General features: G+C 44.7%; 1 protein-coding gene across 1 annotated transcript in view; it reads left to right on the forward strand.

Annotated features, from left to right (window-relative positions):
- ptprsa (protein tyrosine phosphatase receptor type Sa) overlaps window positions 1–26560 on the forward strand; it is a 194288-nt gene that overhangs the window by 13247 nt on the left and 154481 nt on the right. Inside the window, exon 2 of the mRNA XM_029500050.1 lies at window positions 22937–23024. The gene's annotated coding sequence lies outside the window, so the exon portion shown is untranslated. The remainder of the gene's footprint in view (window positions 1–22936; window positions 23025–26560) is intronic.

The following is a 26560-nucleotide window of genomic DNA, read 5'->3' on the forward strand; positions in this document are numbered from 1 at the left end:
GAATCTTTGGACTTAAGGGACCGGACCTTCAGGCCGTTGGTCCTCATAAACATTCCAGCGGCCGACATACTGGACCGCAGTAGTCATGGAAACGGCAATAAACGCACAGTTAAGGCTCTGCAAGTCACAAGCTATATCCGGATTCAGGGGCCACATCCTTTGGATGCAGTCGTGTCCAATAGACTTTCCCATTAGGGTCCTTCAAACATGGCCCCCCCAAACGTGCCCCCCCTTCTCCTTGGAAACGAAGGCTCCAATAGACGGATGGCTCTTTTGTGGCTCATCTTCTCCCAGAATTCACTGCGCGTTGGTAATGAATGTGGCATGAGAGCAAAAACACAACGAGGATTCCACCTTTGAATGTCAGCATCAGTTTTTAGTGAACGGCCTGAATCTAAAAACTTCAGACTTTGGTGAAACAAAAAGTTAGGTCGTCAAGGTTTCTAGGCAACAGGCGTCGTCCTTCGTAATGCCACAGTGGGCAGGAATGCATTTGGTGACGTAAAAAGGAAAATGCCTTCGTCCGAGCAGACTGTCTTGTATCACTTTGCCACCGAGGCGAAGGCTGACCTTAAGAAAGGACTGATTGATGGACCCTATTGTTGTCATGGTTACAAGAGTAAACAGCGCTGACAGTTCCTGTTTGAAAATCCAGTGTCTGTAAACTATTTCACCTTCCCTCTGGTTCAGTCCTGATGATAGAACGCCTTTAGATGTAAAGATGGCTGATGAGAACTGTAGCTGACGTCCTGCTAAATAATGACCAGCCCTCTGCTGCAGGCGACGGGATGAACAGTTTGGTGTGATGGTGAAAAACTGGGCGATTTCTCAAGAAAATCAATAAACGCTGAAAAACAAAATAAAAAAGAAAAACAAGTCAATGGACCTTCAGTTGAGAGAATTTGGTTTAAATTCTGTTCTCAAGGTCAAAGACAAACTTTCCACCATCCCCGTTCCTACGAATGAAAATATGCCTCCACATTCATCCCGTCTCCTTCCTGCTTCCTTCCTCTTTCGTCAGGAGGAAGTTGGTGTTTATGTTGTGTGACGTTAATCTTACTAGTGTAACGGTGATGTTTGATTGATCCCAGACCAGTACCACCTCCTGAACCTAACTGGGCCATGACTGTTGTTACTGTTGCCGGAGCGACACAGACCGGCATGCTCCTCTTGGTACAGTCGAAGGTTTATCACTGTAACCATGACAACGACTCTGTAGGACTATTTCGGGCATCAGGGGTGAAAAATTGAGCGGTGTGGGTTTCAGGTTGGATCACTTGGTTGGCTTCCTTTCCTCCCTCCTTCTCTTCTTCAACTTTTCCTCTTTCTTCTCATACTTCCCTCTGCTGCTTCCTCTCTTCTTCCTTTTCGTTTTCTGGATTCAACCCTTTTCTTTTCCCAGCGTCGTCCACCCCTCCTCCGGCCTCCTGCTCCTCCAGCGCTGAGCTATAGTGGCTCTGACATCATTACCCTTGTTGTGACAGGTTTCATTTGTACCCTGTGGACCTATACATCAGCCTGAGTTATAGTCCGGGGCCCGGGGCCAGCGTGGCCCCGCCCACACTTGGACGGCGTAACAGACACAATGCTCTAGCTTTGGTACGACTGGATATTTTTCTCTTTCTGATATGTCAAACTCAATGGAGGTTCAGAACATGCCCCAAACTTCACCTTGCTTGAAGTAACAGCCTCCGACAGTTTCTAAGAAAGAAACGCTCACTGTGGTTTAACACGACAAAAGAGAAAATCCAGAGGAAAGGTTCCCGCCGTCTGACCGACAGGTGATCTCTGCCTCACAGAAATGATAAAGACAAAGAGGAAGTCATTGAAGGACTCAAACTCTTCCTTTTCTTAATGCAAGGCCAAATGTTCTTGGTAATAGTTTCTTTAAATGTGAGAATTTACCTTTTTTCATTAAATTAATTGGAGACGAAATCCTGTTTGGAAGCTTCTTTAAGTTTCAAGGTTGTTTTTCTGAACCGGCCCAGAAGGAAACGTTTCATTCAGCTCATTCCTGTACGAGTCTCCCTCACTGCTCACCCCAAATCAGTTTGACTGAATTTAGTATTTTTATTAGAATATTCCCTAAATTTTTGACTTTTGCAAGAAAGGACGTGAACTCCATTCTGCCGTTTGAGTTTGAAACTTTTGTGTGCTGCAATGATAAATGTGAAGCGTGATTGTTTATAATGTGACAACTCTGGATCAGATTTTTAAGATGGACTGCTCTTGTTCTTTGTCGTGTGAGCGTGATTTGGATCTATGCACGCCTTAACAGCAGACAACAGATGAATATGTTGTCCATAACCAATGCCTTATATCTGTTTTCTCAGTTGATGCTGCTCTTTTACTCTGCTCAGGTAACTTTATTTTTCTTTTGTTTGACTTCTTCTTTTGAAGCACTGAAGAAAAGTGTGTATAAGTTGTTATTGTTATTATTATTATTATTATTATTATAGATGAATCTATCGGTTCCTTCTTGGTGTATTTCATCAGAAAAGCTGCAGCTTTGGATTTGAGCTCATCCAGTCGACCGTCATATATCCAGCCCATCCATCAGCAGCTCCTTCAGACGGCCCACAGCCTCATTGATCTGTGGTCATATTAATGTGCGGCTTATGAGCTCGCCTTGATCCTTTGTGGCCAGACAAAAATGAATCCACAAGATTGTGGAGCTTTTAATGGCCAAACTAGGCGGTTTGTTCCCTCCACAATGGAACAGATGCTCATTGTACTCGCCCGGCCTCGCGGACTCGGACGCTCGGAAAGAGGCCGAGCTCTTCAGGCGCCTGGACCTCCGTCAGATGGGACAGGGGAGTCCTTAAAGAGTGGAAGCTGTACAGCAGGAACACTGAAGGTAAAATCCAGCATCACAATATTTTTGTCATGATTTAACCGGATCGGATTTCTTGGATTTCTTTTTTCTTTTTGAAATTTGCTCCTCGATAAATTACCCCAGGATGTGTCTGTGGAGAACAGAATTATAACGGTGCAGTTTCTCGATGCTAAATCCTGTTTCTAAAATACTGACGCTTGAATTTCAGGTAGCAGTTTTGTTCCAGATTAGCTTTAAACTGTTGAAACTCCTGTGAGCTCAGTAACTGCAGTGGTCACATGACGTCGCCTTCTGGTTCTGAAAGGACACCGAGTGTCTGCTCATTTTGCTGTGTTGCTGGCATGACGGGGGCTTTTTGAAAGGAAGGTTACCTTTCTGGCTCTTGAGTCGATACCGCTACATTCACCCCAGAGAGTCGGCCAAGAACAGACTCCAGGCATTTCAGACATCTTTCATCCTCGCTCCTTTGGACTGTAGCCTTGTGATGATGGTGTGTGTGTCCATGCACATGTTCTGTGTGTGTGTCCTGTTGATGGTGGTCAATGTGTTTTTTTTTTTTTTTTGGGGGGGTGTTTGTTTTTCGTTTGGTGTGTGAGCTGTTCACCTCTGAGCCTCTGCTTGTGTGTTTGTGCTGTAGAAAGAGGCTGACCACACAGAAGGCACATTAATCATCCTGCCTCGTTTTTTCCTCTTTCTGCTTCATGTAGTGAGTTGAGGCCTGATGCATGGCTCGGTTCTCTGCCTGGAGTCCAACAGAAAGGCTGCAGCCTATCAGGAGCCCAGAGACCCCCTGGGGGGGAATCCCTTGCTTACTCTACAGCCTGTCCACCTCTGGACACTCGTCTGTGTTTGTGTTTGTCCCCAGATGGAGGATTCATCGTCTCTTTTAAAGTTGCAGTGGGAAGTTGTGCACTTGCTTCCCCTGCTGGTCTCAATCAATTATTTCAAAGTAGACTGAAACAATAAATATGGGAGAAGCAAATAAATATTATTTTGGTTTCTCTGGACAGATTACTCAGAAGTCTCATCTTCTTGGTTTTACTGTTGACTGACTGACATGGTGATGACAAGACGAGCGGGAGGCTCGATTATCAGTTTTTGATGAGTGATTACTGATTTATTCTCCCATCATCTGACCTCTCCCTGCGTTTTATTACCTGTCCTGCTGTACAATTCTAATTAAGTGAGACAGAAATGAGGGCTAACAAAGGCCACTTTTACGAAAAGCATTTATTATGGACTTGCTGTCACAAACAGGGCAGTCTGATTTCCCACAATCCCCTGCTGAGCAACTAGCCCAGATACGCCGTCTCTTGTACTAACTCGTAGTAATTTGTCAGTCCATCACGTTACTTTTATGCTGAATATCTTCCTCTTTTGAAGAAAATGTGCATATCGTGTCTGTCCCTCTGACAAACAAACAGAATCAGACAGTGCTGATATTTAAAGTAAGGGGTTTCATCATGACCTGACAGTGAACACAACACACCATAACATAACAACACAATGAATCCCCTTCTGACTCAGAGAATATTCAGTTTATAATATTAATAACTGTCTTCAGTTATTCTTTGTGTTGTGCGTCAGCTTGCTGTCTCTTCTCAGACTCTCCCCTCTTGGACAAACAGCACAGAGTGAATCAGAGACGCGGTGGAGGGCAGATGGGTTTGGTTTCCAGTCGGGCCGATGCTCCTGTGTGACCTTCGCTTGGATTATTTGCAGCACCTGTTGCTCCTTGTTGCCTGATGATTAATAATGCAGAGGCACACATTAGCTGTGGAGTGGGTGAGATGGAGACAAGTAGGTTAGATAGAAGACTGAGAGAGGGGAGAGGAGCGCTGCTTTGTGCCGTGGATGTTTTAGAAAGTCTCAGTGAGGATGGAAAAAAAAAAACCTCAATAGACCGAGCGTTTCAGACAAAAAAGGTCCACCGAGGAATTCAGGAAGAAAGGCAGCAAAGCACACACAGATGGACGTGCCTGTAGCCTACCTGTCCTCCGTCCTCCCTCCCTCGCCTCGTCTCAGCTTTGTCATTCACCTCACCTTGGTGGCAGAGTGGAAGGTTTCTTGGCGCCTGCCAATTGTTCTTGGCACAGCAACACAAGGGAATGAACCTCAGAGCTTTCACGATGAGGCGCTTAGCAGATGTCTGATGAACAACTCGACGAAATTTCGATCTCCCAAGGACATGGCGCCTTTGGAACTTGTGATGAAATGTGCGCGTTTATATGCGAGATTCAGTAATCGTGCTGAAGTCGGAGTGAACGGGTGTTAACGCTTATGTCCCGACACAGAACGGCACTAAAAACGCACAACAGCTTGTATTTTATGTTAATGTGTAGACACTAGAGCAGCTTACCGTGACCAAAATCATCATCAGATATAATACAGAGGCCATAACCGGGCGGGCCAGCTTAGTATTTACAGTAGTCGTAGTAGTGCCCTCCCTCAAAGTGGAGGTGAATGGACGCTGACGGAAACTTTTCTTAATGTAGACTGACAGAATTGATGCTGACGGTCTGAGGCGACGTGTCCTGAGAGCAAGAGGACGGGCGTCTAGGTTTCCAGGCGCAGATGACGAATTTTACCCATGGGACGTTTCAGCTTTGAACACAATGGAGCCTGTCCAAACGAAATAACGCATTGAAGGACGGAGGAGTGTTACCTGTTCCATTCCTGAAAATAGGCTAAAAACCAGAGGAGGAAGTAGTTTGATTAAATGTACTGCTATTGTTTCATTAAAATAAGAAACATTCATTAAAATAAATACAGATATTCCCTTTGAGTCGAGCAGGAGAATGAGAACGTCTTAAACCTCTTATAGTCTCACAGATTATAGTGTGATCAGCCAGTCCTTAAAATCAATAGAGGCTGTTTCAGTTTTCCGTCAATTGTTCTGACTCTTTTGTTGAAAGTTCAACACTGATCCAAAACAGACAAAGAAAATTTGGTCCCTGCATACTCAGCTCGTCTCTGATGTCCCTGTTAGCATTCTCGATGTGTACTCAAATACTTAAAAGTGTTTCTTCTACGTTTTAATCCTTGGAAGAAATTTAATTTGGCCCCAAAGGAAACTGCACATATATCACAATCCACAGTATGACTGCAGGACATTGGGATTCAGTGGTGCGTTCTGGATAATCCCTGAAACAGTCGTCCAAATGTAAATCTTTCTCGTGACTCGCTGCGCATTTTGGAGTGTTTGGAGAGCGTCTTGCTCAGGTTAAATACCTCGATTCCCCCATTGACCTCTTTGCCTGTTTCCCTGGAATCACGAAGGCCCCGTGTATTAATTTGATTGAAATGTGGCGGCTTCTACGAGGGGGCAGACTCTGAGGTTAACAGCAATTGTGATTAAACCTCATTCTCACCCAGCGTGGAATTCACACCCGCGTATCCTATCAGGTTCGAGCTGGCAAGTATGCAAAATGCTTAAACAGCCTCTTGTGCAGGCGTTTCCACTGTGACTCGGAATGCAAATTGGTCAGGCTCTCCAACCCCAATGGGGGGGGGGGGGGCATCGATGCACTCTCAGGCATTCAGCCCGTCTCTGAAGAGTACAATAGCAGACGCGTGCGCACACACACACACACACACACACACCCCATGCTCGTTCTCAAGGTCAGATGGTATTGGCAATTGGTAAGATAAAAGCAGAGCATCACTTGCAGCCACAAACTAGAGAGATAACATCACAGTCAGAACTCCAGGAGACACAATTGCTGCTGTTTTTAGTCTATATATTTATTTATATTGTTTAGTTGTTTGTATGTTTTATTTATATATATTTCTATATCTATATTTATTTATTTCTTTTTTGAGCGTCTGTCTTCCTCTTTTGATATTGAGACAAATTGCGGCTCGGCCATGGAAGCTACTCTGCTGATTAACTCTTCGAGCATGGCTTTTTATCTGTTGGCATTTGATGTACGACATCTTTGTAAGGGCTACGGTCGAATGCAATCACGGGCCCTTTCATTGCAGGGTCCCCCTCAGATTGCCTGCTAGTTCTCAAGGGAGGCCATCCTTCAGAAAATATTGACTGTTGGACAGTGAGCGCCTGTGTGTGTATTAGGAGGGTTGCTTTAGAGAGAAATTGCAAATACCTTTGTGTGTGTTCAGTGCCTGTCTGTGTCCGTGCACTAATGGAGAAATAGGAGGATGGAGCCGGCTGGAGTGCAAAGGTCACCTGCCTTGTAAAGGGGAAAAAAAGGAAATTTAATTTTCCTCGAAAGACGGCTCCCAAACTGAGCCGCTCTGCCGCGGCTTTATTGGAACGCTGGATTCAAATGTTACAGTAGCCATGAAATACCTTTGTGCTGCAGACATCGAGCCAAGATGGAGCTTTATGTTATTACCTGTGCAATGTTAACAAGAATTTACCAAAATGATCACAAATGACAAACAATTTACTTTTTAATGCTTCTGTATTTGCACAGTTACCTTAAAGTCCCTCTCACGGCTGTCATTGTTTTCAGAGAAACATACAATTAGCCCTGTGAAGTATAATTTGTTATTATGGCAGCACGGTGTCACAGCGGTTCTCTCTGAAGGTCCATTCATTCATTCATTGGTGACTCTAAACTGTCCGTAGGTCTGAGTGGTTGTTGGTCTCTGTCTGTCCAGGGTGACCCCGCCCCTCGCCCAGAGTGAGCTGGGATTGGCTCCCGGAAACGAATCAGAGGGAGAGGATGAATGAATGAATGAAGTTTAATTATTCACCATTATCATGTAAATGTTGCCAGTTTTTTTTCATATCTACTGCAAATGCTCTTTGATCACCAACAACACAATACCATCATTAATTTATGCAGAGCAAAGATCAGAAAATCGTTTAATTAAGGCAGCAGGTTTACTGCCCTTTATGAGAATGCCATTAAAATTGCATTCAAACATTTTTCCTTCATACACAAACTGAAGACAAGCTGCTGCATGTGAACGTCCACTAAGAGAATCTGCCATATCTGCTCTTCCCACGCTCGGACAGGACCGTGTGCTGGAATCAGAAGCCTGGATGAACTCTGAATGGTGGAGCTGTCTGGGGTCTTTTCAGGCATTTTCAGTCTGTGCCTGGGCCCAGCATTTGTTCCCACAAGCTCTGAGACCACCGCCACTGTGTGAGGGCCAAAACATTGGACTGCTCTGGGCGTAGATGATCCAGAGACGGAGAAACTGCTTCTGTCACATCTGAGATCCTGCCTGCCCTCCACCCTTCGCTTCAAAGCCGTCCAGCTCTGTGTTTCCACTTCAGAAGAGGCTGTAGTCCAGCAACTGAGCCACGCTGGAGGCATCTCAGATGGTCTCTTGGCTCTGAGCTCCATTCTGACCAAAATGAGCAACAGCAGTTTTACTTTGTGTGGATCTCAAGAAACTGGCCACAGCTGAATCTGGTCAGTTTCTCCGGCGGGATCAGGAGGAGTTTTCCTTTCTTACCTGCTGAACCTGACACCTTGTTTCTTTACTTTTCCATTTGCACTCCTCCGTCGTTATTTACTTTGTAAGACACATCTTCACATATGCTTTCTGCACCTCTATTGGATGCTAACGGTATTTAACTGGCTCTAAACCTGCAGAATGACAGGGAAGTTTAATCTGATCCAACCTGCTGTTGGTTTCTTCGACACACTCACCGCAGCCTCTGACCTTCCGGTGAATTCCCACTCGTTGCATTCATATCTCTGAATGAGAAGAGCCAGACATGCTTGTCCTTTGCTTTTAACAGTCCCATCATCGCAGTTAAATTCATTTGCTTGTTCTTGAAAAGATTTTGAATCACAATTTGAACAAGGTCTAATCTTTGTCCTGCTCTGCCATTGTGGATCAGAAAAACTGTGTTGAAGTGCTTTTTTAATTTTTTTTCAGAAGTCATAAAGATAAAAGTCAGGCTACTTGTGTGAGGGAAGCTACGTTCTCTACGCTGAAAATCTTTTCTATAGTCCATCACTTCCACCATTTTTCATACCTGATGACTGAAAGGGCAGGCAGCCTTCCCCCTTTTTTATTTTAGCGAACCAGGAATGAATTTTAACTGATTGAAGTTCTAACTTTTAAAACTTGTTGCTTCACATGCACCGCTGCTAAAGCAGCAGTGTTATGACGCCCTCAGTGTCTGTTTCTATGGAAGAGGTAAATATAGTGTTTGTGTCGCCAAAGCCAGTCACAAGGATCAGTGTTTAATCCGCACCATTAAAATTCCCCTAGTTAATTCCCAAACATGCTTCCAATTTGGGTTTTAATGCAGTCTGGTGGTTTAAAGTCGAGCCATCCTGCATCCTGAAGAATTGATGCTGAGACCTGGATCTTGTTTTCCCTTCAGGGCCGATGACCCTCTGACCTCCTGAGTATGGGAAGGTCACATTTGACCTATATTGTCCCATGCTGATACTAACATGACTGACAGTAATGTGAGAAGTGTCAGGGGTTAATCTACGGAGTGTAGAGAAGGTCAGGTTGAGGTTTTGGGAACACTGGAAGAACAACGGAGCATCATGGAAAGAGAACTGTGCATCTTTTCCAACACTGGACTAAAATAAATCGATTTTAGATAGTTGGAGCCTCACAAAGTGTCCTTGAGCGAGACAGCGAATTCCAGGCTCACTCACTGTAGATTTATCAGGACAGGAACATCAGCCAAACTGCCAAAGAATGAAATTCAGAGCAGAAAGGAGACGCTCATGGCCGGGCCACAACCGGGCTCAGAGGCAGACGTGGTGGAATTGGAGTGGAAACAGTTGAGGTTTGTGAAATGGAGGTTCAGACAGTCACAAGCTAACACCCAGTGATTCCCGCCTGTGCGATGATCTTTCTGCTTGAATGAGAGTAATTATCACTTCAGTCTTGATGTGGAGACACCGACGCTGTTGATGTCTTTGTTTTAAACTAAGTGAGAGCCGTGACTCAGTCGTGCTCACATATGTAATTCAAGTCCTGTTGCAAAACTGTCTGTCTGTTTGAGAGGTGTAATTTGTGTGTGTATAATCAAAACATTAGTGCACGGCGATCTCTGGGCGCTTCGTCAGCGTCGATGAGACGTTCGAAGGCTCCCCTGAAAGAGCCAACTGAGTCAATAGAATATTTTACGATCCGTTTTGAAGTCTTCAGTTAGTAATTTGTCCAACAGCCATCTTGGTTTTTTGAAAATAGAAGAATAGTTTGTCAGGCAGGTTCGGACAGACTGTGGTTTGTCCGCAGTGGGAGGAGTTTGATAACATCCGGATCGAGCTGAGCTGGATTTTCCTGCCTCACATTAGTGGCGTTATAGTTATTCCTGATTTTATCCAATTCTGGATCAGGATTTGTCCTGTCGTGGATCACACTGTGCTGTTTGTATGAATCGTCAGGGATGTGAAATGAGATTTTTATGGAGCGGTTTGTGTGAGTGCCAAATGGGATTGGAAGTTTGAACGTGTGTGTGTGTAGTTAAACATTTTCAGAAAAATCAGCGTCGCACTGGACAGCCACAGAGGTATAAAAGAGAGAACTCTTCTGTTGTTTATTCATCAGATCTGATCACAGTCAGCTGAACGTATCTGTTCAGTTTTTACTGACCACATTTTATCGATAACGGCTTTCTGTATTGATCGACCTCTCTAACATCACCATTCTGTTGGGCAATAATTTAATTTCTGTCTTCCTCATATTAACTTATTATGGGAATCCTGTCATTTGACGGAACCAACATCATAACCCCCCCCCCCCCCCCCCCCCGATTGTCCAAACTACACTTAACCTCAAATCCCAAAGGGGATATCGGGTCCATCCATCTGGTGTCTCTGGAGGACGGTTAGAGACGACTGGACAAAAGACCAAGGTCACACCTCAGCACGCTGCATCGGAGCGCAGACTTGTCTTTGGACCTTGCAGAGAGGACGGGGGGGGGGGGGGGTGTCATGTAGCAGCTCTGCCTCACTCCAATGATGGGAGCATGTTGGGGGGTGGGGGAATCAAGGTCTCGCCCTTTTTAACCATGTTTTTCTGCTCTGGGGTAACAGCCCCTGGGGTAGATAATAATGGAGTAATCCTCTTATCTGTTGCCCTCACAGATCATTTTTCTTCAGCTGTATCGTTCCACACTGAGCTGGCACGCTGCTGACTGTTTTCCCTTTGAGTTTTGTGCAGTTTGGCTCAGCTCAGATTAGCCCGCTGAAACGCAATGAAAATGGGAACTTACACAAACAGTTTCAATGAAAAATCGGTTCTAGTGAGAGCAGCAGGACGGTTCCTTCCTACAAAACCAAGTTCATAATTTAACCCAATGAAATTTGTGAAATGACTGAGACGAGGCTGTGCTTTTAATTTGAAAACCCCATATAAATAAACTAATCTTAAAAAAAAAAAAAAACAGGAAAGCTAAAAGCTCAAGGAAAAAAAAGACACTTTGCTAAATATGTTTTGAGTAACATGCAGCATGTTTTATTAAAAGGATAGCAGGAAGTCCGTGTTGTACACTATCTGCTCTCCGTGGCCCTGCAAAGCTGCACACATTGGCACACATTCTGCTGCCTCCGTCCAGGCGTGTTGGACATGGCGTGTGAAAGGTGCCCCGCTGTGTGGTTGGTGACAAAGACTATTTCTGTACTCACTCTCAGACAGAGACGAGCAGGATGTGAAGGAGATGAACTCTCATCACACTGTGCTAAATAGCACCGAGGGGCACAAACCACACCTAACATTAGCATGTGCCTTTCTAAAGCTGTCACGCCTCCGGGCCCCCGATCTGCCGCCGCTAAAAGGTCAAATCAGACCCCCGAACATGAGCCGTGCTAGATCACAGGATTTTTAGTTTCATCACTGTTGCGTATGAAAAGATAATTTCATCCAGGGAAGGTCAATTTAACATGAAGGCTCCTCTTTTTTTTTTTTTTTTTTTTTTTTTTTTTTTTTTTTTATTAGCTGTGGCATATTTTTATTTCCCCTCAGAGAACGAGTGCATGTCAACGTTTTTTTCACGGAGAACGAAATGACCGCTGTCACAATTTCATTTAGTACATTCTTTTAGTTTTTATTCGGATGTGCTGAGTCAAACAGTGGAAGGTAGAATCATCCAGCTCGTCTCTGAATCTACTTAATGACACGCAGGTTACCACAGTACTGAATGTAACTCAGAATCAAACTGGATTAGGATTGATTATTATTTTGGACCTTTAACCTCTTTATATCTTGTACAGTCTCAGTATTTCCCAAACCAACCTGTGTCATCCCAAAGAGCTCTGCACCGCTGCATATCCACATCCCATCAGCTTCACAGCGACCGTGTCTAATCTGTTAGATTTGACCTGAAGATTCTGGATCTCTCTGTTCTCCGCAGCAAAATCAAGGATTCTGCATTTCCATATCCCCACAACACCTGTCTGTTCTCAGCAGCACTTCCTGGGTATATGCAGCCTGGTTGCTGTTTCATATCATATAATGGAATCTAATAGAGGCGAGCAGCAGGGAGATGTATTGGTTGTTTGAGGAGGGTGGGGGGGCATTTTTCATGGTGTTATCAGGAACATCCTGGAATTTAACCGTCAATAAGAAGTCGGGCATCGACAGACAAACGTGTAACGTACAAAGTAACTCAGCACATATCGATGTCTGTGGATCAGCTCCATATATATGTTACACTTGTTTTTTCTGGGGATCGTGGAGACTCTGTGCTCAACGCGTGGCCCGAATGTGTAAATAACAGGAGAGCAGTTCAGCTTAGACACAACAGTCACTTCTTCTTCTTCTTCTTCTTCTTTTTTTTTTGAAGTGTTTGAAGAGCCAATATTGAATTTGGAGATAATGTGGAGAAGATGAAGCGGCGGCTGATCAGACGGCTATTAGCTGCATCTCGCCACTGTTTGCCTTAAGTGGTTTTTCTCTGTCCTCCTCCTCTCACATATGCTCTTTTAAGTGCATTTGTATTGAATGTAGTGAGATAGAAATCTTTAAATAGGAGAGCAGGTGTAGGAAATGCACATGCGGAGGGCGGCAAATAAAAATGATCTGATATCTGATGTCTGTGTTTTACTTAATGCTCCAAAAAACAGAAACCAAAGAGAGCCCTGATGAGATTCCAGGATCAATAAAACTCTGGGGGATCTAAAACATCCAAAATGACCCCCTCCTTCACGTCCCACTGTTCTCCTGCTTATTCACGGTCCCCTCGGTGTCTTTGCACCCAGAGGACTGTGTGTCCGTGCTCATCGGCTCCGGTTGCATTTTCAGCTCTGCCCGGCAGCTGCTTCCATAACATAATGATTACCGTTTGAGAAAAGTGCCTCCTGGGGACGGGAAGGCAAAGCTGCGGTTGAAAAATTATGTTCTCACACAATTATGCGAGGACGGTGCAGGATTCCTCTGCCTCCCCCTCCTATGCATCTTCTGATCAACCGGCAAAAGGAAGGAGAAAAATGCTCTGCGTTGGCTCCACATTCAAGGTTGTGTTTGGAGTCAGCAAGGTGTTCCAAGTATAACAGCTGTATCCTGCAATCGATGACCTGGCTACCAGAGAGCTGGGATCAATGATGCCCTCCCTGTTTACACTGCAGGCCTCTCTTGTTTTTTTCTCATGGGCATGTGCTTATAAAGCCCTGTTTTTTCCCTCTGCTAAGCCTAGGTGGTGAGATTAGTTGCAGCATAATTTAAGGCAGACAGATGGAGACAGATAAGTACTTACCAAGTTTTATTTATTTATTTATCCAACGCAGATTGACCACAACTACCTTTTTCCGTCTGCCAAATTTTCAAGGGCTGCTCATGAACATGTGGTCGCTGAGCTTAAAAAAAAAAAATAAATATATATATATAAAGCTCCGGCCCTGCTCTCCGGATTTGATCCTTTTATTACAGGGTCAGGAAAACATGGCACAGCAAGAGCTAATTTCCGTCAGTTTCGAGGGCAATCGGCTCATCGAGTCTTTAAATCCCTGCAGGGATGGAGGATTGTACTTAAATAGTGGCTGATACTCGGATGTCTATTGCGTTGAAGAGGCGGTGATCGCTGCTGAGCGGTGCCCTTGAAGAGTTACCATGCGGGCAGGTAGAGGCAAGGTTGAACGTGGTCCTCGGATAAGTTTGAAGCTGCCAAATGGGTATAAATTACTGCTGTTAGGTTGTGTTTAACATTGAAGCAATGTCAAGAGGGAAATGTAAATTGTCATTAGCCCATTAAGGTGGAGCGATCTGCTATTCATGAGTGCTGATTGTGTCTTACCTCATCACTGAACTCATGCACTTGAGGGTGAACGTGATCCAAAATGGGGGGAAATTGGGAAACAGCTGGGGAGGGAAAGAGATTCTGCTGACTCTGACGTTTTCTGCCCCGCATCTGGGACTGAAATGAACATGACTAACCCCAAACACACCTGGTTATATCCTGCACCCGCCCAGTCCTCCCAAACACTGAATTTATAAACTCATTCGCAGAAGGGCTCTAATTCCAAACAGGCTGTCTGGACAAACTGGGAGCTCTGACTGCCTCTGAGGTCTTTTGGCAGGCACAGAGCTCCAGAGAGGGAGGTTGTGGGAACGTCGTCTCCCAGCGCTCCTCCTAATTCTGCTGCCCAGCACAGGCAGATAAAGAGGCCACCGGCGCAGCCTCTAGTGTTTCAAGTATGATTAATCTCCTGATTAGGTTAATCCAGCAGTGTTTCAACGGAGGAAAGTCTGCCGTTACAAACGACAACTGTTTTTTTTTAATCCGTTTTTCTCCTGTCTGTGAGGTTGAAGGTGTCGTTCTCTGTCGCACACTTAACCTCGACTTCAGTCTTCTAAATGAGACTCTTCATCTGGATTGTGTTTTCTCTCAGGATCTTGGCTGAATTACTTTTTGATTTGATTTCAGTTTAGGTTTTGTTGGTAAAGTCCCCCCAAGGCAAATATCCACCAAAGCCTGCGTTCGATTGAGGCTCTGGTTATTGTTTAAAGAGACAAAAGCTAATGAAAGTCAGGTAGGGGAGAATGCTTTGCTGAGTTTCACAGAAAGATACAATAGAAGCTTTTTCCTGATTTATCATCAGAGTTGGAGCTGTGAATAGAAGATGTTAATGAAGGTCAAATGACAGAACACATGCTCTGGGTTCATAGTGAGGTGGGTTTGTTAAATGGTCGTCCCCTGCAGCTCCACCACACACACTCTTACACAAGCTCTCAAACTCATTTATTTAGCCCTCCGCTGCTTAATGATCAGAGAACATTTACTTCACACACTGTCTCCTGCTGTATTGCATCATGTTTTTGTAAAGAGCTCCCACCTAATTAGCCTTTTTGGTCTTTGCCCATCTACACAACACTAAATGAAGAAGATGTGCTCGGCTAACGCTGGGCCTCCCAGGCATGACTTTGTTTGGCTTTGTCAATAAATTTGAGCAAATTCCAACCAATGTGACTGTTTCCTCTAATTTCTTTGCAGCGTGTCACAGTCAAACATGACAAAATGCCTTTAGACCCTTTGTGTTGTTGCTTATTGTCAAGCGTTTCGATTACAGGGAGAATCTGATGAGTCATTTCATTGTTTAGCCCCATTTACTGTGTTTTTAGATAATATTGTCAATTTCGATACACAGACGTCTCTGCAGCTGTTGACGCTCATTGTGATTCATAAAAACAGATTCATCCAGCTCGAGCACCTCCAGCCTAAATTTCTATGAGACGTCTCATTTTCATGTGACTAAGCCGAATGTTTGAACTTTGCAAGTGTGTGTGTGTAACTTTGAAGAGTAGGAGGGCAGGCTGCTTGAAAATAAAACTGGCACACGGTTCAATCATCCTCAGAGTGGAGTCTTTGAAGTTGCACATTTTACATTTTGAGGCTTTTTGCTCGGTCTCACATGGAAGGATTCATGCATAGTTTGGTGTCTTGACACTTTGACATGACACGTAGCTGTGGGCAGACACAGTGTTGTGCTGCCAGATCAAGCCTGCGACCTTTTTAGTTACACGATATTCTCTGGAACATCAAGGCTGCCCTGCTTCCTACCCCGGTTTCAGGGCCCAGAGCAACGAGCATCACTGCTGAGAGCTGCTGTGACACAACTCTTGGTCGGATATCGCCTCGTGCAACCACACAGCCTCCAGTTACTCTGGGCACCAACCTAAATGGGCTTAAATTTTTAATTTGCACTAGAGAACAGAGATCACATCTTGGGAGGATAGCATATCTGTAATTTATTTAAGAAGCCCACAGAGGGAGAGTTATTTTGGAGGCAGAGGGCTGGAAGGGAAGTATCCATGTGGCATTTTTCTGTTCAGCCCAGGGGGCTTGTAGGTAGACTTGACTCGGCCGTGACCTTCTCAGCGACGAGGAGCAACACTGACGAGTCTGCAGAAACTCTTCCCCCTCCGTCCTGAGGAACAATGAAAGCGTTTTGAATAATTGATTTAAAGTTTTGCTAAAACTCCTTTCTCCTTTTACATTTTACCAGTCAGTAACACACACAGCTCATCTCGTCTGGATTCAGTCGTCCGTTTGAAGCGAGCTTCTCTGAAGAGAGAGCGGTGAGGAGCGCTCAGCCTCCCCTGGTCAAACACACGTCACCTTCACTGGCGCTGAATAAAAGCTTTGTCGCTCTTAATTTAATGGGGCCTGATTACAGTCGACAGGAGTGGCTGGTGTTCTGTTTGTTCAGGCTGTGGCGGCAACGCATGCAACAATCTGCAGTCATTTATTAAAATTTCCATCAAAGCTGCCACTTATTGGCGGAGGGAGTGTGTGTGTAAGAGAAAGTGGGGTAAATGGGGGCTGGGGAGGCTGCTGTTGGTGGCACGCTATCATGCGGTTCATCCTTAATGAGTGTGGATTAGCAGGGATGATCCGGGCTTTGCGAAGCCCCCGTCCGGGCTGGTGGAGGGTGTGTGTGCGTGCATGTATGTGTAATGATGGGAGATGACATCAGGGCACAAAGTCAGTTTGGAAATCTTTCCCAGAATTCTACACAATGGTTGGACTGTAATAAAGCTGTGTGTGTGTGGACGCCCGTCTTTTCCTCTCCCCACCAATCAGCAGTCGGAGCTGCAGCCTCCTCCTCCCATATGAGCCGTAGAGCAGATGAATATTTCTCTGCAGTGATTTATTCATTCATTTAGTTATTTGTGAGTTGTCGTCTGGAGGAGGAAACAAAACATTTGGTTCTCCTTTTTCTTTAAAATGGAATGAAAGAGTGTCCTGATGTGGGAACCGGTTTGATTGAAGTGTTGTTGGCGCTCCGTCAGTATTCCTCCTGTTAGCATCAACAGTTGTTCACTTGGAGTTTAGCATCAAACAGCTGCTAATGCTAACTGTAGCTTTTAATAACTAAAACTTACAAATGACTCCTTTCAGCCATGAATTTTTGAATGTGCTTCTGTTCAGGGCAGAAATGATGCCAGCACACAGAGCGAGTTCAGGGGGAGGCTTGTGACTCTGAACATCCCCAATTTGACTTTGAATGATGAAATTCAGTCTGTGTGGAGAAAGTCCTCTCTGCCTTAGCAGCAGCTCTCCATGCGGACTTTTTTCTGTGCTGAGAAATTACTGGGAGGTCAAACGACGTCGATCTGCAGCAGATGTTCTTCTGCAGGAAGAAGGATCGACGCTGAAAAGCTCATTTAGCGGGATTCCTGACTGCTGCGTCTTTTTGTTGCTCAGAAATCTGTCGTTACGCTGCAGCAGATTCGTGCAGCAGGTCAAGCTGACTTTTCAAACCCCCCGTCGCCTCAGTTTGATGACAGTCATCTCTTTCCAGCCAATGGCTAATCCCGAGATTTGCAGCACCCACATAAAGACATTACAGTGACATGTTTGCTGCCACAGTGAAATATGGGCAGAAACAGCTCCCCCCAACAAAGACACACACACACACACTCAGAGACAGACAACAGTTTGAGTAGCAGCTACAATCATGTGGCCTGTGAGATGATTTAAAATAATTAATCTGCTGTGTTCAGTCCAGGTCCAACAGCCTTTTCTAACCCCCCGCCACTGCAAACACACACACACACACACACCAACAATCGCAAGCCCCCTCCTGGGCAGTCAGGCCAGGGAGCACAGCTGTGACCACCTCGGCGCCTTTCCAAGCCAATGTCACCGCTGTCCCTGTCGAAGGACGGTGAAGGGGATTTGGTCAGTCTCGCTATGTCTGTCTTTCTCCGTCTCTCTGTCTCTGTCTCGCGCTCTCTCTCTCTCTCTCTCTCACTCTCTCTCTCTCTCTCTCTCTCTCTCTACCCCTCCATGTTAAAGTGCTGCTCCTTCACAATAGAACTGCACTCTACTTTATCAACCCCATCACATCATGAACCATTAACATGAAGCTCTACAATAACATTATTTATGGAGACGTTAATATTAATATCGACCTGTGTGCTGTCAGCCCAGCTGATTTACTAAGCGCTGAAATGCCAGGACGTGTAGAGGTGGCAGGTGAACTAATTGAGTATCAGTCTCTGCATGCTGCATGCCAATAGACACACAATCGCACAAGTGTTTCAGATCCACACATGCAGAACAAGAAAAGCCTTCATGTGTGATGTCACTCCCACATGTGAGCACTCCTCGGCTCTTACGTTCTGTCACATGATTCGCTTGGGAGTGTGTTAGTATAACATATTACGAACATTGCCGCTCTTATCCGCTCCAAACAGCCGCTGCGAATGAAACTTAAGTCAGAGTGGCCCATTGCTGGCATGTTTCATCTGACGTCGTTGGTGTTTTGAGTGTCGAGGTTCTCCGACAGAGCTGCAGGTACAGAACTATTCAGCCAGCGGGAATAATGAGGCTGCAGGACAAAAGCTCTTTGGTTGGATGTGTTGAAGGAGATTCTTCCACTTTCTCCCAACAAAAAAAGAAAACACCTTGATGTTGGATTGGTGGGATATTTTTATTAAAAAAGCTTTTCCACTGTGACTGTGACCAAACACTTACTTTCATCTTTAATTTGGACTTTCCGGAGTAAAGCCACAAGTTTGGCCTTTTAAACTTCGGTCAGAATCATTTTCCAAACGGCTGTTTGGGGAGAGAGCGGACTGTGCTGAGCGTGGAGCTGCAGAGGAACGCTGTGCTAAACAAAGGAAAGGTCTGAGCAAGACGTGCGGTCATCGGCAGGATTTTGTTGGAGCACACTGGAATACATTTAAATGACTAAAGGAGGTTATTATCCAATGAACGTCTCATTATTTCTTTTTCAGAGCCCAAAGGGGCTTTGACTGGCCTTTCTTGCCTTGTTAAATAGCTTTGAACTGAAACAGTCATTTCCATAAGGTCCATTCTCCTTTTTTTTCCCACATTTGCAATTTTCAGCATTTAGCCGGCGTTCCTAACCAGAGCAGCACGCCCTGAACGAACCTTCAAGGACACGATATCAGGAGAGCACACACAGCTGTTGATGCTTATCGAAAGAATCTCATCTGTGACATTTGTGCTCCTGTTTTTGTTTTGTTGTTTTTTAAATCAGGACATTTAGTGTCACACAGGCAGCTTTTCTTCAAATTTGTAGTAAAAATCCCTCAAAAGATGCCAATAAAGGCCCCGGTATAAGAAGTATTTTCACAAGGTTGAGGTCACTTTAATTCTGAATTGAGTGAATTCAAAGTTTTTGTCTTTTTTTTCCCCACCTGAATGGTACAAAGACAGAAGAATGTTTAGTGATGAGCCAGAAGGAGGATCAGTTGTTTTTGCTTGTGTTTCTGAATAAGTTGGAGTAGTTTAGATGTAAAGGTTAAACACAGTTTTAGAAAAGGAGTATTTGAAATGTATAAAGGGAGGTGGAAGAAAATGATGGCTGATGAGATGATTGTGGGGAAGAGGGATTTCAGAGAGTCACTGAGTGTGTGCTTTGGTTGTACTGATGCTGTTTTCAGACCGTGTGTGTGGTGTCCTGTTTGCTGTTTTGAATGTGTTTGGTTGGAAATGAATGAATTAAAAAAGCTTTGAGTGAAGAGATGTGTTAAAGAGCGAAATGTGACATGACTGAATGACGCTGGCGTTTAAATGTGAAAGCGTTAGGAGGTAGCTGGCGTCGTACCATTTCCTCCCTGAGTCTTTGTTAAATACGTGACTTTTTTTCAGGAAAGAGGAAATGATGTTTCGTTTCTGCATCAGTTTCACAGAAATTCCAGTTTTATCTCGTCAGCCTGAGATTTATAGTCCCACTTATATTTAAAGAATTACGTACTTTCATTTCCTCCTTCTGCTCATTTGTAAGAAGGAGAGCTTCTCTGCTGGTCACAGAGGGAACTGAAGGCATCTTCACTTTTCACCCTTTGCTTCCTCTCTCTCTCTCCTGCTTTTCTCTTTATCTCTGGTCTGATTATTTGATTTGTCATTTCCTCTTTGCTCACCTTCATTCCTCCTGTCATCTGTTTTGTCTTTCCTCTCCTCGTCCTCTTCCTCCTGTGGACTTACCTGTTTCTCCTCTCCTCCTCCCCCTTCCTCTAATTTCTCCACTCTTTTTTTCTCACCCACCCCCCACCGTATCGATTGTCTCAACTTCACGTTGAGATAACGTGCTTCTCCTTCCCACCCACTTCCTCCTCCTGCCCTGTTCCTCATCTCTTCTTACTCTGTGGTGAGGATCTGGTTTTTAATTGCTTTGGGGCATATCAGTCCTGATATCTAGAGAACAATGGTGAGTGCGAAGGTGGGCGGGTGGGCGGGTGTGTGGGTGAAGAGTAAGGACAGGACGGGAAGACATCCGGTGCTGCCATGGCAACATCCTCCGTTCAAAGAGGAAAAAAGAAGAGTCTCTTCAGTTTTGTCACATCAAGACAGACACTTGTGTTGACAATTAATCTCAGAGTTTGATTTGTGCGTTTTTTTGTTTTACTTTTCTATCAGACTTGTTGATATTTGCACAGAATAGGTAAACCTTGTGCTTGTCTTTGCGTCGCACCTTCCCGTTCTTCAGTCCTGTAATTGCCCCGTGTGCTCACGTTGCTGGAGAGAAATACATGGACCCATTTTTGAGCATGCATGTTTTCATTTCCCATTTTGCCATGCACCATGATGCTCGGCCATCTGTCTCGATACGGTGACTAAACTCAATGCCAATATGTTGCAGGGTCAAGAGAAAACAAACCGGAGCTTGTTTCCACGTGAGTGGACGAAGCAGAGCTGAACCCGCCCTCCTCAGCTCAAAGAGCACTAATGGAGTCTGAGCATTGCGCTCTCACCTGCGAGCTGTTGTGAGGACGCCGGGGCGAGATTTTCCACTATCTCAGATGTTGATTCAGGATAAGTTTCAGTTTCTGTGTGCAGCTAACCCCCTCGCTCCATCTGATTAATGGCGACTCGCCCAGCCAAGGGAGTGTCTCATGCGACGGAGGAAGCGGTAGTGCAACAGCGTGTGTGCGGTGAATAAATGCTGTACATTAAACAAATTCCCCTGCGCTCGTCTTGGCAGCCAGGCGTGTGGGAGGAGGGAGCGCTGCAGAATGGGCCTCACTTTATTTCCCTCCCTCTCTCGCTGACAAATAACAGCATGCTCGTGTGTATAAACAGCCATACATACGTTCACGACAAGAGGAATCTTTTTCCCAGAGTCACCGACCCAGGGCAAATAACACAAAATGTTTCACAGTCTGGCTCGTATATATTTGCACACACAACTTTGGGCTTGGCAGGTACTGCCTTTACACACACAGACACACACCTCTGCACTCCCCCCTGTGGTGCAGGCAGGGAACCTCCTGCATGCTGCCTGTTAGATGACACTGAGAGTCACAGAGGTCAGTAACAGGCTGAGGAAAGACGGCACACAAAGTCATGATGTCAACTACGCCTCGGATCAGTCTGACTCTTTCTGTGTGTTTATCCGTCCATTTTCTTCCTCCATCATTGACAGTGACTTCTAGAGTCATGTTTCTACATCGGATGCTCCTATTGGCTCCGGTGGGTGATGTCACAGCCAATCAGAGCATCTCATTCAGAGGCCAAGCTGTCAAAGTCTCTGGATCAGCTCTGATTTTCTGGTTTTAGATCTCTGGTCTCAACAAAATCACAGTTTTTTTTTGAAGGAAAACAAGATAATGTAAAAGCTTAAAATTGGCTCTAAAACACTTAAAGTAACGGAGCACTTGACAAAAACAGTAGTTGGTGCCGTTCAAGAGTCAGATGCATGAAAACATTTCGTGAGTCTTGGGCCTTGCCATGGCCTGAATTATGCTTTGTCATTGCTTGCACACTATCTGCATTGTAATTAGTTCTTAGTATGCAGTTTTTGCATAAATAATATTTAGGACTCTCTCTTCAGAACTTAAACTTTAGACAGAAAGAATAAATAAAGTAATATTTTTCTCACAACAGTAATTTAAGAAGGCATGCGGTGGATTTTCAGGGGAGGCGGCGTCCATACTAATGCGTCAGGCCTCTGTCATCCACTCCAGCTATGATATTCATGTCGTTATCTTAAAGGAGTCTGGACGCAGGGTAGTGATGAGCTCCTCTGACCTTTCCCTGGAGATAACCTTCCTCCACCACTCGGTGGAAGCTCCTAAGGGCGGACTCATGGCCGCCCAGAGCTGCAGACCTGACTGAGATTATTGACCGAGTATCGAGTGAAACTACGGCGCGGCAGACATGGCCTCCGGATGTATAGAAACTCACACAGGCAGATACACAACTGCAGAGTCCAGCATGCACACTTGTTTGAATAGCTGAAATTAATACAAATACACATGTAGAGTCTTCACACACAAATATGGCGGGATCACAAATTCCTACACTGAGCGTTCAGCTGTGAATCCGTGTATATACAGCACATGAGCGAATTTCTAAACATTCATCGACCACACTCACACACACACACACACACACACACACACACACACAGATTCAGACCAGGCTCATTAAAGATGTGAAGGAGAAAATGATCAAAAAAAAAAAAAGCCAAGCGGGATTTCATGCAGATTCGCACTTCACTGCTCTCAGGCAATCAGCGGCAAACCTCCTCTTTGCCTGAGAGCTGTCGTCCTCTGGTCACAAAGGGCAAGACAGAGAGAGAGAGCGGGGGGGGCAGATAGACGCAGAAACTCATCTCAGTATTTGTCGAATTCCCCCAACTTCCACTTGAGCAGGCAGTTCATTTAGTAGTCCCTTTCATTAATGTTTCTCTTTCATTTTCCCTCCTTCTCCCCCTTTTTCCTTCAACTTTAAAGGTGCGAGTGAGCGAGTCACAAGAAGAAGGAGAAGCCACTGGAGCAGCTGAAGATATGAAGCTAAAGAGGTTTTGAAAACAACCCAGCGGTAAGTGGGCCCCTGAATTTCTGTGCTGCGCCGCCATTTTAGACAAAACAGTTGAGTTCTGCACGTCCTCACGCCTGCAGAGCAACTGATTTTTACATCATTGGGCACAAATTTATGCTTTCATCATCCTCAAGTACGGCTGATCTGTCTCTGACTCCTTCCCTCCTCCACCTTTCCTTTGTCATATCTCTACATTTGGTTACCCATCTGTAAGAGTCGCAGCAGGACGATTTCTTTGATTATCTGACCACCATGTTTCGCTCCGATGCAGATAAATTCTTCAAACGCACGTTTGGTTGTGAACCTGAGACAGAGCGTCACAACACGCAGCATTACATACATTAATACGTATTTTCTGTCACTAATGGAAGCTCGTGTACAGCGCTGGAGAGTGATTCATCACAACTGTGGATCCTAAAACTGGACGCAGAAAGAAAGAAGTGTGTACTAAAATTAGCTAAACTTTGGTTTGGAAGTCGTGCTGCAGGTCCGGCGTCCTCATGTCCTCTTTGTAATGATCACCGTAATATGACACGCAGGAGTCTGTGATTTTCCCCCAAAGCTTTTCAGCTGTCCATCCACACCGACGGCTGAGACAAAGCCCTCATATACCTGTCACAGCGGCTGCCAGCGAGTCTCCTGCTGTGCACTGCTGGTCTTCAGACGTCCGTTTAGATGTGTAATGTAATGTAATGTCACCTCACTTTGACTTTTTCCAGCTTCATACATATTCAGTGCTCCTCTCTGCTGCATGCCAGTAAGTGCAGAATTTATTTTAAAAGGTTTCTGCCCACTCTCTCTTTGAAATTGATTAAATAATTATTCTGCAGTGTCTGATGTCCCCTTGAGATTACAAAATAACATCCTAGGCTTCCCTTAATTGAAATCAACTTCTACTTTTAACTAAAATGTATTTATCATTATTTTACCAGCGAAGTCTCTTGAGATTTAAGTGTTTCTGTCCTAATGTCCCAGCAGGAGATTCAGCAACCATGCAAAAAAGAATACAAAGAAAAAAAATATATAACAGGAATGAATTAAGTTTGTTCAGTGACAAACATCTACTTATTAACAACAGTCTCCATTATTTACTGCAGAAATTTTGAATATTTCAGTTTCAGGTCCAGAATAAATCTCGTCTGGAGTTGTGAAATGTCCTCAGCAGTTCCACCCATCACACACCCCCACACTCATTTCCTCGTCTTCTCTTGATTGTGAGTGCTGCTGGCAGAGCGGCAGACATGCAGGAACTGTGGATGAGTGTGTGCAAAAGGGTGTCGGGGGGTTATCACATTATCCGTGCACTCAAACTGTCAACAGCTAAGTTTTAGGGAAGATTACGTTTGAATGTTTTTGTCCATAAATATTTTGAGTCGGACTGTATTTATTGATTATTGATCAGTCACCCAAAGTTTCTTAAACTTACAAAATATCCCCTTTCTTGTCTCTTGAGTAATTAAAAAACACCAACCCTCATCTATTTCAGGGGTCAAGTAACTGATTTAACAGTATCTAAATCAGCTCTAATTATCAGTCATTGTGTTTAAACGGCTGTTCAGACTTCGCGCTTCCAGCAACAATAACCCACAATAAAAAAAAAAAAAAGAAGTTTGAAGTAAAGAAAGTTCAAGTAAAAGGATTGCACATTTAAAAGCAAATAAAACAGCACAATAAGAAGTCAGAATAAAACAGTGTGCATTAAAAAAGTGACCTCCTAAAGGAAAAACCGCCAGCAGAGATGACATTGTACCAACACTGCACATTAAAATAACAGGACTGCGTGTTGATGAGCGTGACCGCCTGCAGATAAAATGTGTGTTGTGAGTCTCTGTATGGTTGTAATGTGTCTCACATTGTGATAATGTAAAGCGATGATGGGCTGGATGAGTGTCATCACCAATGATGAGGCCATACGCACCAACACGGAGGAACACGTCGGGGAAAGAGGCGGCAGGCCGACTGTTATTCCAGAAGGCAGGACGACTATTTTGTGCAGCTATTTGTGGCCTTTTGCAGACCAAACCTGCCATCAAGCCTCCAGAGAAGATTCCTCGTGTAGCGTGCTAATAAAAGGTCACCTGTGTTCCACTGCTCTTCGCCAGCAGCTATAATTTGCAAGTTTTCTTTTGCGGCAGAAAAGGAGCTCCACCTCAGGAGGAGAAAAGCCTCCAGTTTGGACAAAATGTTACTGATCATGATGGTTAATGTTGCTCATCTCGGCCGCTGATAAGAGTTTTTGGTTCTAAGGACGGCAATTCAAGGCAATTGGCTGATTTGTCACTCAGTCAGTAGTTGCAGAGCACTTCAGTCTGATCGGGTTGAAGTGGAAATGCGGCCTCTGGAGGCCGCTCACTGAGCTCACGAGCGTTTTCTGTATTTGAAATTACAGAGTCGACATCAGGTGAAGAATGTTGATGGAGGCGTCTGTTTGCTGCTGGTTTGTTTTTGATATTTCGGTCGGATGCTCACCTGTTGGTCGTGTTGCTGAGTCAGCTGCCTCTGCAGGGCCGGGAAGTTTTCCTGAGCGTACCTGACTTGGCCAAATCCCAACAGCATTTGCCCTGAATGAACAGGCTTCAGCGACTATTGGCTGAGCTTTAAACACAGTTTCTGTGGAAAAGAGTGTGGCAGCTCTTAAGTGGCTCCTCGGATGTTAGCAGCACAATTAAACAAAGCTCTGCTAATCTGTACAGCTGCCGTGAAGAGGCTCGATGTTCTCACAGAGCCGTGTTTAACTGTAGCGTGGCGCTGAGAGTTTGACAGGCTGGATAATGTGGCTGCAAGCTGCCACAACCCCCGATCGCAGCGGTGCCTTCTCGGCACGCTTACTGTACGAGCGTAAAGTCTAATATACATCATAAACACTGGGAACAAAAACAGCAATAAATTAGGATTATTCAATTATACACGCTCCAGTTATTTGTGGCGGCATTTAAAGAAATGTAAATTGACCTCAAGTTTGAAGGTAATGAATTTGATTATGCTGGTGCATGAAATTTCATGGTATTTGGGAATAAAAGATGTTTTGCTTATTGCACTTTGCTCACAGTGATGAAGGAAAGCTGTGCAGTGTGATGCATTTTAAAGGCCTGCATCGTAATTCTTTCTTCCCGTGGAACTCTAAACTCGTTCAGGCTTCGTGTCTTCCAGTCATCACTTCTTAGTGACTGTTACATCGAGTTTGAACTCATCTTTACACGATATTTCATTCCTTGTTCACCCCCACAGACACTCACAACTTCTGCACTTAAGTTCCTCCAATAGTTTGAAAAATGATGCAGATAACCTTTAGGGAAGCTGATGGGGGGAAATATCCAACCTGCTGATGTGTCCTCATTTAAAAGACTCAGATATATATATTTTTAGGGTGCGTGGCGAGATGCTATCTTCGGTCTATTAATGCAGTCATTGCTGCGCTGCCCCGGGCCAGAGGGCCTAATCCAGAGGAGTGAGAGTGAATGGGACTGTGGCTCAGGCTTGCCAGACTTACTTAGGTTCTGGTTGAAAGCACAGTGCTGTGTGAGCGAATCTATTCT

This window comes from Echeneis naucrates, chromosome 4 (genome assembly GCF_900963305.1).
Source record: "Echeneis naucrates chromosome 4, fEcheNa1.1, whole genome shotgun sequence".
NCBI lineage: Eukaryota > Metazoa > Chordata > Actinopteri > Carangiformes > Echeneidae > Echeneis > Echeneis naucrates.